The following is a 13,475-nucleotide window of genomic DNA, read 5'->3' as shown; positions in this document are numbered from 1 at the left end:
CAATTAAGCATTAATTTCCCATTCCCAACCCCCACCCTGGTCCCTGGTAACCTGTATTCTAGTTTCTAACTCTACAAATTTGCATATTCTAATTATTTCCTATTAGTGAAATCATACAATATTTGTTCTTTTGGTCCTGGCTTATTTCACACAACATGATGTCTTCAGGGTTCATCTACGTTGTCTCATGTATGAGAACTTTATTCCTTTTTACGGCTGAGTATTATTCCATTGTATGTATATCCCACATTTTGTTTATCCATTCATCTGTTGATGGTTACTTGGGTTGCTTTGACCTTTTGGCTATTGTGAATAATACTGCTATGAACGTCAGTGTGCAAATATCTGTTTCAAGAATGTTTGCTATCTGAAGGACATATTTTTAGTGTACATTCTGACTTGCACATTCGCTGAACTCCAGCTGCAGCACTTGTCTCAGAGAACTGCTCTGCCCCGCTCATTTATCCCATTATTACTTTCAGTTGGGAGATGAAAATGTTCTCTTTAAAAAAATTAACCCCTCTAAATAAAGAAATGCCAAATAGCTACTGTAGTTTCTTATTTAATCTCAAGTAAAATGAGAGAAAAGATTTCGGCATCTCAAAAAAACTCATTCAAACCTGCAGTGACCCTGGTGTTTTTCTCAATGTATAAATCATTATTATCACATTACTTAGTTTTCTAGAGCCTGAAATAATTAAACTTAAAATATGATGCCCTTCCTAGACACAATTAATTCAGTATTATAGATTTAATTTTTACTTGTATGAATTTTACATATGACTTCGTATGTATTTTCAAAGTACTTTTATATTAGTCTATTAACATTTATTAAGGGCCCACTATGTACAAAGAGCTATTCTAGGCACTGTTGGTTCTAAGAGAGTAAGATAATTTATACATCTGGCTTTGCTGTGTGTTGGTTTGGATCCTTGGGGAAGCAGATGCTGAGCTGGGGTTAGAAGTGCAAGAAGTTTATTGGAGGAGGACAGGGGAACAGGGTAAAAATAAAGGGGGAGGAAGGAGAATTAAATAGGAAAAACCTTGAGACCAGGATGCTGATCTGACACCTGTGAAAAGAAAGGGGGTAGGAAACAGTATTGGGCAGCGAGAGCCTCAGACTTTGATGTACATCTAACAAAGCTCAGCCAACCCAATGGGGAGCTTCAAAGCAAGGACTATCTGCTAGATAAGTTCTGTTTTGGGTAGAAATGGCTAGGCCCTAGTACCCCATGCCATGCTAAGTCATAGGCATGGGATGCCCAAAAAAGAGTGTGGCTTCAGCTTGAACACTGCTGTGGTAGATCCTGAAGGTACTGCGCTGGAAGCTATTAGCTAATTTCATTCTTCCAACTGAAGGGAGATCCCAGCAGTGCATCTTCACTGCTACTACAATAGTTGTGTCCCTTTTGCTAATATTACCCTTTTCAAATAGTTCAGTTCTGTAGTTTGCAAGTTCAAAGCTTGAATTGTTGTACACTTTGCTAACTCTTCTCCTTTGGCCTGTCTCTCATCTCTCTACTAAACACTGATTCCAGATTACCCGTTCTAAAAGGTCATTTTTAGCATGTCTGTCTTTTGCACAAAACTGTTCAGTGTCTCCCTATTATCTACAAAATCAAGCCCAAACTCTTTAGCCTGGTACTCGAGACTGACACAGGCTGGCCCCAACCTACCTTTTTGTTTCTATCTAACTTTATTTCCTCTCTGGTCAACTCATGTAAGGTATACTCATGATTCCCTCACCCTACCTCACCCCTCCTTTTATTACTCATGTTTTAATGTGAATGCTCCAGTTTGCTAATGCTGCCATTATGCAAAATACCAGAAATGGTATTTTACCAAGGGGATTTATTAAGTTACAGATTTACAGTCCTAAGGCCATAAAAGTTTCCAAACTACAGCATCAACAAGAGGATACCTTCACTGAAGAATGACTGATGGCGTCTGGAATATCTCTGTTAGCTGGAAAAGCACGAGGCTGGTGTCTGCTGTTCCTTTGCTCCAGGTTGTGTTTCAAGATAGTTTTCTCTAAAAATATCTCTGGGTATCTGTCTTGGTTCCTCTCTCTCAGCTCCTGTATGTCTTTGCTTTTTTCTCCCAGGATGTTTCTCTCTAAGCATCTGGGGGTCCTCTCAGCTTCTCCAGGGCAAACTCTGGGCTTCATCTCTTAGCTTAGCATCTCCACACATCCTCTGTCAGCATCTCCAAGCATCTCCAAATGTCAGCAAGCATCTGTGTCGGCTCTTGAGTTCTTTTAAATAATCCAGTGAACCAATCAAGATCCACCCTGAATTGGACAGGGTCCATGCCTCCATGGAAATAATTTAATCAAAGGTTTCACCCACAGTTGATTGAGTCACATCTCCATGGAAACACACAATCAAAAGTTCCTACAAGACTGGATTAAAAGATCATGGCTCTTCTGGGGTCCATAACAGTTTCAAACCATCATAGTGAATGTCTGTCTTCCCCAACGATATTGTAATTTCCTTTGCAATAAGTGGAGCACAATATTGTTTATTACTCAGTAAGTACTCCATGATGCAATGAACGAAAAGAAATGAAGGGGAGAATGGATGCTAAGAAGCCACTACAGAAAAAAAAAAAAAAATAGAGGAGAGACAAAACCTCAGGGTGATATAAGAAAAGAGTGTGGGGAGTGAAGAATATCTCCATATGACTGTCTTGTAGTAATGAATGACCCTCTTCACCTTCTGTTTCTTTCTTAGGTCCAGACCAGGATAGAATTCTTTACGCAAGGTGCAGAGATGTTTAGGCTATTTATAGATGGACCTTGGTAGAGATTGCTGATCAAGAACTCTTTGAAATTTATGAAAATTTTGTATACCTGCATATGTGCATTTTCCTGGCAATAAGATTCATAGATTTTATCTGATTTTCAAATGAGTCTGTGATCATAAAAGATTTTAAACCACTTGGCCAGAGTTTGGAGCCTTCATAGAAGAGAGATAGAGCAGGATGGAGCCTGATATGGCAAGTAGAAGGTCATTAGTAATCTTTAAGAAAGTAGCTTTTGAAGAATGAGGAAAACAGAAAACAAATCCCCAGGGATTAAGAAGTGAGTGGATGATGAGGACGTGGAGGTAGCAAATATAGACTTTTCCTTCCAGAAATGTATCAGTGAATGGGGAAGGAGACAATATGAAAATTTGGATTAGGGGAAGGTTTTCTTTTGAATATGAGACACTTGGACATATTTACAAAGGAAGAGATGAAAAGGCAGATAATGCATAGAGGAAGTAGGAGGGTAAGTGTCTGGATAGTCTGGGTTTATGTTGTGGCAGCAACCACAAAATTTTAGTGACTTAATAACATAAAATTTATTTCTCACTAGCGCAAACTCTACCATAGGTTGCTTTCATTCACGCTGAGACCCACTGATTTAAGCTACTTCAGTCTTAGGGCTCAATGATCACAACTGAAGCGGAAGAAAGAAACTGGGGAATGATGCAGAGGGATCCCACTGCCACCTTCAGAAGTGATACCTGACACTTCTGCTCAAGTTTCACTAGCCAAAACTAGTCTCCTAATTGAGGGGATAAGGAAGTGTAATCGAAATATGAAAAGGAATTTTGTGAGCACATATAATTATCTCTGCTATAGGAAGGGCATAAAGAAAAAAAAGCAAAGGGAATTCTAAGAAATTGGAAGTGGTATAGTCTTTTAATATTTCCAAATCTTCCCATGAAAACAGAGCAACTTGGATGGCAAAACCAAAAACCCATCAACTGTATCAATGAGCAAGAAGATATTAGCCCCCAAATATACTCAGGTGGAGATAAATCACGATAGCAACAATGTAAACATGGGAGGCGGTAGATGTGGAAGGAGTCAAAGGATCCAAAAAAAAAAGCTCCCAAAGGAAATGGTCCTCACTTGGTGTGGAAAGTTTAGAGGTCCCACCTGAGGGCAGCAGTCAAAATTAGGGAGAAGTGTGATGGGCTCCATTTTGTAGGTGAACAGAAAGGGAAGGGGAGACTATGGGAAGATTGGAGGGTGTTCGAGTGATCTAGGCCCTCACTCTAGGTCTTATGCACTCTCAAAACTTACCTGCATTCCCTTTTCTGTACCAAACCCTACAGGAGAGGCAAGCTGCTAGAATGGGACAGAAATGCTAGGGGCCATGTTTTACAACTGCCACATAATAGTATATTAATTAAAGAAACTCCATTTGTGAAAATTCATCCCCTGGTCTTTTTCCATGCCGTTTATATTCAGTAACATTCTATCTCACATTTAGAGGGCTTGCAGTGAGACTGCATGGCACCAGTAATAAAAAGCAGTCGACAAGATTAAAAGGAGTAGATTGCGGATATCCTTGGCGTTGCTGACATTGCCTTCACCTGTGTGTTCCTGGAAATGGCATATTCATAATTTGATAGCAGCAAAAAGAATGTCTTTGAGGAGGAATTAGATGAGGAGCATGTGATAATCACATTAGTTTCAATAAAAGAGGAACCTCAAGAAGAGCATCAGATGGAATCAAGTACTTCAACTGCAGAAGTTAAATCAAAGAGGTCTAAGAAAAAGGATAAAGTTCATCTTCCTCAAATGAATGAACAATTCAAAGCTTGCTCAAAACCTAAAGTACCAGTGCTTCCCTTGCCGACCATTTTGCCTCCAATTATTTTGAGTACCGATGGCTTGAAAACAGAGGCTTATCTGTGGCTGCAGAACATGTTTACCCTGAGCAAAAACAGGATATTCCTGACACACCACAGGAGGCCATCGTGCAGTCATGTTTGAACAAATGTGAGGTTATGACCGAGACGGCAAAGGATCAGAGAAGTAAGAGAAGGGAGAGAGAAGGAATGACCATTAGAGTTGAAGAGATAACTTCAGCTTGGTAGGCGATAATGGCATCATGGAGAAGAATTGCTTCAGGAGCAGCTTAGCCTAAGTATGTGAATTCGTGTCCCATTTCTACTTCTGTTGAGACCTTTTTGCTGCAAGCCTCTGATGTCAGATGGTGTGTGGTCTATGGCAGAGTTCTCCCTGCAGACAAAAAGGGTTGGGTTTTACCTGCAGTTCCATGCAGGGCAGGCCTGGGTGCCTGACACTCCCAAGAGGACGATCTCTCTTTCTTACTAGCCTGCAGTTTCCCATCCGCAGACTTAGAAGATAATATGTTGTGTCCTGAATGTGTGAAGAGGAATAAGAAGTTGATGAAAAGAGTAATTAAATGGGAAAGGAGAAGCGATCTGCTTTGAACACACCAGCATCTCTCTTTTTGAATGGGCAATGTTTTAATAAACAACAAATGGCCAAGAACCATAGCTAAATTGACTTGTATCCCAATGATTGCTATGCTGTGTCCTGACCATCCTCAATGCTGCCGGCTTTCTTGAGTATAAATGGGGATTTCTAGATTCTAGACTTGGGGATTGCCAGAAAGTGACTGCTACGGCTGCTTTCTATGAGTTGCGTTTAAGAAGAGGTTTTCCCATCCACTCCAGTTAAAATGTTCCTCTATGTATTGGTTCCATATAAATTACTGTTAGAGGAGAGTTCATACACAGAGAGTATCAATAAATGTTCTAACATTAAGTATGTAGCTATATAAATATGTTTTTGCTCCTTAAAAATTTTTTTATATGTGTGTAATAGATTCACAATATTCAAAAGGTATTTAATGGTATAGAGTGAAATATTTCTCATTGTAACATTGATACAGTTAGCCTTGTTCAGTCATAGCGTATGTGTGTGTATTTGTACAATGACATTTCTACAAGTAGATTTGCTGTTGAATAAAATTCCTACAAGTGGAAAAAAATACAGACAACATAAAGACCCTCCAAATTTAACCATAAACTCTCTCCCATTATGAAAGTCCAAGGGAGAAATTAAAATCCAAAGATTAAAACCCCTTGCAAATTGAAGACAAAAGGAATTAATGCCTGAAGTCAGATTCTCTTGCCCTTGAGATTTAAGTTTAAGGCAAATCAATGTCCAGAATTCATCCTCTCTGCTTTGTATTTCACTCAGTGTTAATTTGAGGGGATTCTTAAAGCTAGAGTAGGGTTGGAAGTTTTTTTAAGCAGCTACAGTCTGAACAGAAATTGTATTAGTTTAATATCAAGTATCTCATTGAGCTTCTACTGAGTCCAAAACATTAAGAGGACATACAAATTATATAGAACTGATCCAATACACATCAAATTTAGAAAAAGTTATCAAGTCTCTATGTAGTTACCCCAGGCAAAATTATGTCCCCAGAACCCCTTAATTTGTCTTGTCAAATACCAGGCCAGAAACTCTGGAATTGGGGGTGAGCAGGGAGAGAAATTCTTAGTTTTAGCTTCGCCAGGGTGGTTGATCTGGTGTAAACTTCTGGAATGCATGAGCTGTGAACACAAACTCAATTAGGAGATGATAATTTTGACACTTTTGAATTTTCCATTTCTGGGAGGAAATTTTACCTATTCAGATTAACTCCTCTCTTAGTACCATTTGGGATACTATTGTGTTCTTGTGAAACTTTAGAAATCTGTATAATTTGAAGACTGTTTCAGTCAATATAGGCTGGGTTATGCTGCAGTAACAATGAACTTTAAAATCTTAATGGCTTGAAACAAGGGTTTTTCTCACTTATCCTACATGTCCATAATGGATTGGCAGAGAGTTCTGCTCCATACTGTATTCATTTAAGGAACAGGAGGATGGAATCTTCACCTGGACAGATTATTCCATAATTGCCATAGCAGGAACAAGGGAATGTGACAAGTTGTACCCTAACTCTTAAAATTTCTGCCCCAAAGTAGCACACATCTCTTTCACCTATGGTACTTCCATTCATATCCCTTTGGGCAAAAAATGTCATGTTGTGGGCTTCTAACTTCAAAGGGGACACCAAAGGGTAGTCCTGCCTTTGAGCTTGGCCCTTCAGTGCTACATTTAGAGTGAGCTCTGTCTCCTAATTCTGCTTGTGTAATATCTCTTGAGCCAACAGTTTTAGTCCTAGTCCATGGGTTGCTGTGACTGCTTCCAGCTATAGAATAGTTTAAGCCAATGTTTCCCAAACTTGTCTGATTGAAATACCTGGATGCTGATTTAAAATATTGATTCCTGTATCATCCTCCTGGAGAAATGATTCCATAGCTCCAGAGTGAGCATCAAGAATCTGTGTTTTTAAACATAGCCTCTGTTAGGCCAAGGAAACTTCCCTTCTAGCTTTGGTTTTTCATCTTATCCTAGCATTTGTTTCAGCTGGAAAATTATCCTCAGTGGATTTCAAAACTTATGTTCATGCTTCTAAAACCTGTAGCCCTAGGAATCTAGACTCGTGAGGATCAATTCCTTTGTCAGGTGCTCCCTGAGACACTATATTTCCTCTCCTTTTGAATTTCAGAAATTTATCAGACATGTTCCCAAAGGGCATGGGGAATTCCTACATGCCCATCTATAATCACCAAGTCATCAGTAATTCTTTGAGTATTTTCTCCTCCTGTGAACATGTCAAGTGCATTCAAGTACATTAATTTTGTCCTTTGCCCTGAATACTGCTGACAAGTAAATGCTAGAACTTCTTTGTTCTCTGAAGGGCATCCAGAAGTTTAAAAGCAACAGACACCTAAGAGAATCTAATCCTGCCATCCTCTAGGCTACATACCCAAACTATACCTGTGTGGCTTGCTGCAGCATGTGTCCCTGAAGGCCACCTGCCTTTGCAAACTGCACATAAGTTGCCTGTTTGGCCCCCACTTCCAGTGGCTGTAGAGACCACATACAGGTCATGTACAGAAATTGAGGCTCTTATGGCCCTCGAACCTTTGCCAAGGACTGCCTCTATAAAAATATTCACTCACCCTCACCTGTAGAGAAAGCAGCCACAAACTGCAAATCCCTCCCTAAGGTTAGAATACCACTTGCTCTAAGGCTTAAAACCTCTTTCCCAGATGGCAGCTATTAAAAGCCTATCCTACCTGCCAGGGTCAAAACATTCTGCCCACTAAAGTCCACTCACATCTCTCAATTTATATAGCTTCTCTAAATTCCAAAGTTTGGTTTTTACTTTTCAATAATCCTCAATACCCACCAGTTGGGAGTCTTCAGGCTTCAGAGTTATACTTCCCTTGCAAATTGCATGTTTCTCCCCACCCTACAGGGACAGAGCTGACCTTTGCAACTTGTAGCCGGGAAGACAATGATTGAGAGTCCTGGTTCTGTGGGCAGGCTGGCTGTCAAGAGGATTAAAAGCTGATGAAAGCATGCTCATTTATTCTACACAAATGGACTAATCAGGTGAGTCCCTTGATTTTTCCTAAGGTAAAGTGAGTACAGGGCCAGAGACACCAAGAGTTACAATCACTAGGTTCCCTTCACATGGGAGGAAACAGCATGAGTGCAGGAGAAACATTCTCTCCTAAGAGGGTGGCCTCTGTCTTCTCACTGAAGTAGGAGACAACCTCATGTCATAAAAATATTTCAGTCAGGAGAGGGTTTGGGGACTTGAGGCAAGTGGAGGCAGTTTGGAATAGCTATTGTGGGAAATGGGAAAAAGAGTCAAGGAGAGCTTAATTTAAAAATATTCCTAAACACAGATGTACATAGCATGATTATTCATAATGTCCAAAAAGTGGGAACAACTCAAATGTCCATCAATTGATGAATGGATAAATAAGATATAGTGTATCCATACAAGGAAATACTATTCAACCATGAAAAAGGATGAAATACTGATACACATTATAGCATGGATAAACCTTGAAAGCTTTATGCTAAGTGTAAGAGGCCAGTCACAAAGGACCACATATTATATGATTTCATTTATATGAAATGTCCAGAATAGGGAAATCCCTAGAGATAGCAAGTTGACTAGTTGGGAGGAGTTGGGGGAGAGAGTTGGAGGATTGACTGTGTTGGATATAGGGTCTTTTTGGGTGATGAAAATATTCTAAAATTGATTGTGGTGATAGATGTACAACTGAAGATACTAAAATCAGTGAATTACATGCTTAAAAAAATTCCTGAGTATTCCTGATGGTCTAGCATTAGGGTCCAACTAAATCTAGGCTCTAACCAAAGTTGGAGGCAATTCAGGAGCTGAGATGATAAAAATTAACAATGGAAGGAACTAGTACCAACCAGTGTGAGAAAAAATCAGGATGACTATGGCACCCAGATTACATAGAGGATAAGTGAAGCCAAATAGATGATGAACTAAAATAAATAGAATACTGAGACTAATAGCTAACATTCATTATGTACTTAATATGTGCCAGATTTATGTGGATTATCTCATTTAACCTTCACAGGAAATCTGTGAGAAAATTAAGGCATAGAGAGATTAAGTAACTTGGCCCTGATCACTCAGCTAGTGATGAGTAGGGACAGGATTTAAAACCAGGCAGTTTGACTTTAAAATCTGCAGTTTTAACCACTGTTCTCTACTGGTTGAGGGTTGAGGGAATTTAGGTTACTCTGAGGACAAATTCCAGACTCAGTAGAATGGGAGAAATGACAAGACAAGAGGTTAAGTCAGGAATAGGCATTTAGGTTTAAGATCATGCAGAAAGGGCAGATTTGATATCTAAGGAAGATGGGTGGCAAGAAATCCATGTCTGAGAAAATGTGAAGTCAGGTTGTCCAAAGGTCATAAAAGGATGTTGAAGTTATCAAGCATGATGGTAGTTGGAGAGAAGCAATGGAGCCAGTTCCTGAAATCATCAGGGAGATAAGGGATGTTCTCAAGGTTGGTAGACAACTTTGACAGGAAGGAAAAGAGGTTTGTGTAAGGAAAGTATGTATATCACCCTCCTCCCTCCCCCGTTTCCCCTCTGTCTCTTACTTTGGAGAGAACAGCCCTCTCTTATTTTGCTTAGGTGGAAGGTGAGGAACAATGAAAAGGTAAAAGACATGCCACACTGCTAATCGATATGACTGGTTTGTGACAAAGTCAAATGAAAGTCTCAATAAATTGTTAAATCTTGCTGCTTAGCTAATCTCATTTTAGCAATGAGAGGCAAGCTATTAAATATCTAAGCTATCACTTATTACAAGAATATATATGATGTAACACTTTTATTTCCAGAAGCTGTTTTTGTCTTTAAAAAAAAAAAAATGATGTTCCTACACATGTCCTAATTAAATATAATTTTATTTTCTTAGATATTCTTAAATAAAACATTCTCTCTCATGCTGTTCCTTGGCAGTAATAATATTCATTGGCATTGTTTGATGACATTTGAAATGTCTCCCGCTTCCCCCATTCTCAGATTTGTGTATTTTCGTTCATGAGTACATAGCACCTTTTTGTAGTTCACCTCTCTTTCTCTCACTTTCCTTCCTTCCTTCCTTCCTTCCTTCCTTCCTTCCTTCCTTCCTTCCTTTCTTTTTGCTGTCTTTCCTTCTTTCTTTCCATTTTTCTTTTGTATAATAATAGGTGGATTATAACTCTGGTATGAAGTTCTTAAACTCTTTTAAAGTCACAGACATTTAATGCCGTATTTTGCTGTTTTGAACCCCTTTTTGTTTCAACCAATTATCTTTTCCTCATTGGAAATGGTATGTGTCATTTAGCAATGAGCTTTGCTACTAGATCTTTACTGGAAACATCAAATGATCATCTCACAAGTTATGACATCTCAGCTATTTTCTATTTGTATCTCCTTTAGCTTTTTTTTTTTTTAAATCTCAACTCTGTTGTTCATTTTAGGATATTTTCTTCTTGAATTGTTCAGTAATTTACCTTGTCAAATTCATAATCACTTTCAGAGAAACTGATCCGAGTTTTAAATGGCTTCAAAGCTCTTCTGTTTTTTTTTTTCAGAATGTCTACTCTGAAAGTTTTTGTAATTGGAAAATACCTATAGACTTTTCTGATTTAAAATACAGCTGAAATAGTCACATTCACTTTGATAGGTTGTTCAGTTTAAATTTGTTTTTTTATTTGCCTTTCTGTTTCCCCTTTGCCAAATAAAAGCATAACAACCATACCTCTTTGTATGGCATTAAGGGAGTTATTTATCAGACTCTGGTTACTTCTGCTGTCCTCATCTTCTCTGCTACCACACTGTTTTGGTTTGCTAAAGCTGCTGGAATGCAATATACCAAAAATGGGTTGGCTTTTTCAGTGAAGTCTTATTAAGTTACAAATTTACAGCTCTAAGGCCATGAAAATATCCAAATTAAGGCATTAGGAGGAAGATACCTTCTCTGAGGAAACGCTGCTGGCATCTGGGGTTCCTCTATACCGTGGAAAGGCACATGGCGATGTCTGCTGGTCCTTCTACCCTGGTTCTGCTTTCAATTGCTGTGTCTACATATCTCTGGAATTTCTTTCTATGCTCTCCTGCTTCACCTGCCTTTTATCCTCTCATAGAGGATTCCAGTGAAGGATTAAGACCCACCTTGAATGGGCTGGGTCAATTGAAAGAGCCTAACAAAAAGGTCCCACCCACAATAGGTCTGCCCTCACAAGAATGGATTAAAAAAACATGGTCTTTTGTGGGACAGATAACAGATTCAAACCAGTGTACACCCTGATCCACAGTTCACACCTCCAACATAAATAGCCTGGGTTGTTGGAATAGCTCCCAGCTGGTTGTCCTGCTTCAGCACTATACCCAGTGTCATCTGTTCTCAATCAGAAGCCAGAATGATCCTATTAAAACATAAGTCAAGTGATGTCACTCTTCAGCCCTTAAATGGATTCCTATCTCAGTGAGAGTAGAAGCCGAAGTCCTCACAGAAGCCTACAAGGCGTAAGTGATCTGGCCTCCTTTCTTTTCTGACCTAACCTCCTAACTGCTCTCCCTTTCACTCTCTTTGCTGCAGCTATACTGGCTCCTTGCCATTTCTTGAAGATGCCAAGATGCTCCTATCTAAAGTCTTACGCTGGCTGGCCCCTTTGTCTGGAATACTTTCTCCATGTATATCTGCATGACAGGGTCCCTCACCTCAAGTCTATGCTTAAAATGTCACTTTCTCCTGGTAGGAGTGTAAAATGATGCAGCCATGATAGAAAAATAGTTGGTAGTTCCTCAGAAAGTTAAATATAGAATTACCATATGACCTAGCAATTGCACTCTTAGGTATACGTCCAAAAGCAGGGACTCAAAAAGATACAGATATCTGTTCACCAGTATTCATAGCAGCAGTATTCACAATAGCCAAAATATGGAAACCACCCAAGTGTCCGTCAGCAGATGAATGGATTAACAAAATGTGGTATATACATATAATGGAATATTATTCAGCCATTAAAAGGAATGAAGTGCTGATACATGCTATAACATGGATGAACCTTGAAAGCATTATGCCAAGTGCAGTAAACCAGACACAAAAAGACAAATATTGTATGATTCCACTTATATGAAATATCTAGAATATGCAAATTCAGAGACAGAAAGTAGATTAGAGATTACCAGGGGCTGGAGAAAAGGGAAATGGAAATCACTTAATGGGTACAGAGTTTCTTTGTGGGTGATGAAAAAGTTTTAGTAATGGAAGATGGTAATATAGCATAACATTGAAAAGTAAATAATGCCACTGAATAAGTGGTTAAAATGGAAAGTTTTATGTTTTATATATATATATATAAAATACCACAGTAATTTTTTTAAAGAACTTGAAATTCCATTAAATATCAAATAAATGAGAGTTGGTTCTTCTGGGGGGGAAAAGTCACATTCTTAGGAGGCTGTGGTAGTTTGGAGCTAGGTACCCCAGAAAGACCTGTTAAAAATTTAATCCATTCTTGTGGATGTGAACCTATTGTAAGTAGGACCTTTTAATGAGGTTACTTCAGTTAAGGTGTGGCCCAACCCAATCAGGATGTGTCTTAGTCCTATTACTGGAGTCCTTTATAAGCAGAATGAAATTCAGACAGAGAGAAAGACACAGAGGAAGCAGCCAAAAGCTGAAACTAAACAGAACCCAAAAGAGAAGGGAGAGGCTGGGAGAGGCCACCATGTGCATTGTAATGTGACAGAGGATCCCAGGACCAAGGATCACTGGCAGCCAGCCCCAGAATACCAGTCTTTGGGAAGAAAGCATCACTTTGATGATGCCTTGATTTGGACTTTTTCCTAGCCTCAAAACCGTGAGCTAATAAATTCCCATTGTTTAAGCCAATCCATTGCATGGCATTTGCTTGAGCAGGCAAGGAAACTAAAACAGAGGCCTTCCCTGACTCCATTTTAAATCCTACTCCCAGCAATCCCTATGCCTTTTCCCTGCCTTTTGTTGTTGTTTTCTTGTTGATATAATATTTACTACCATTTGATAGATTTTAAGTTATTTATTATTTATTGTCTGCACTGCTATACAAGCACTTAAATATAAGTTCCATGTGGAACTTATACAACAATGCCTGATTGTTGAATGAATCAACTTAGAAGTTGGCATGAGAAATGTTTACTAAAGTAGCACACTGGGACAGTGGATAAGAATCTCTGGTTACAATAGAGCCTTTAAAGAAGTTCAGTGGAATCTGGGTGAGGGACAGTGGA

At 39.1% G+C, this 13,475-nt stretch overlaps 1 protein-coding gene across 1 annotated transcript in view; it reads left to right on the top strand.

Annotated features, from left to right (window-relative positions):
- Positions 1-13,475, top strand: part of ACYP2 (acylphosphatase 2) — a 320,771-nt gene that overhangs the window by 24,622 nt on the left and 282,674 nt on the right. Inside the window, exon 2 of the mRNA XM_037806461.1 lies at positions 8,129-8,265. The gene's annotated coding sequence lies outside the window, so the exon portion shown is untranslated. The remainder of the gene's footprint in view (positions 1-8,128; positions 8,266-13,475) is intronic.

The sequence above is a fragment of the Choloepus didactylus genome, chromosome 17 (assembly GCF_015220235.1).
Source record: "Choloepus didactylus isolate mChoDid1 chromosome 17, mChoDid1.pri, whole genome shotgun sequence".
Taxonomy (NCBI): Eukaryota; Metazoa; Chordata; class Mammalia; order Pilosa; family Megalonychidae; genus Choloepus; species Choloepus didactylus.
The sequence above is the reverse complement of the archived record's forward strand: the minus strand, read 5'-3'. Positions and strand labels throughout refer to the sequence as shown.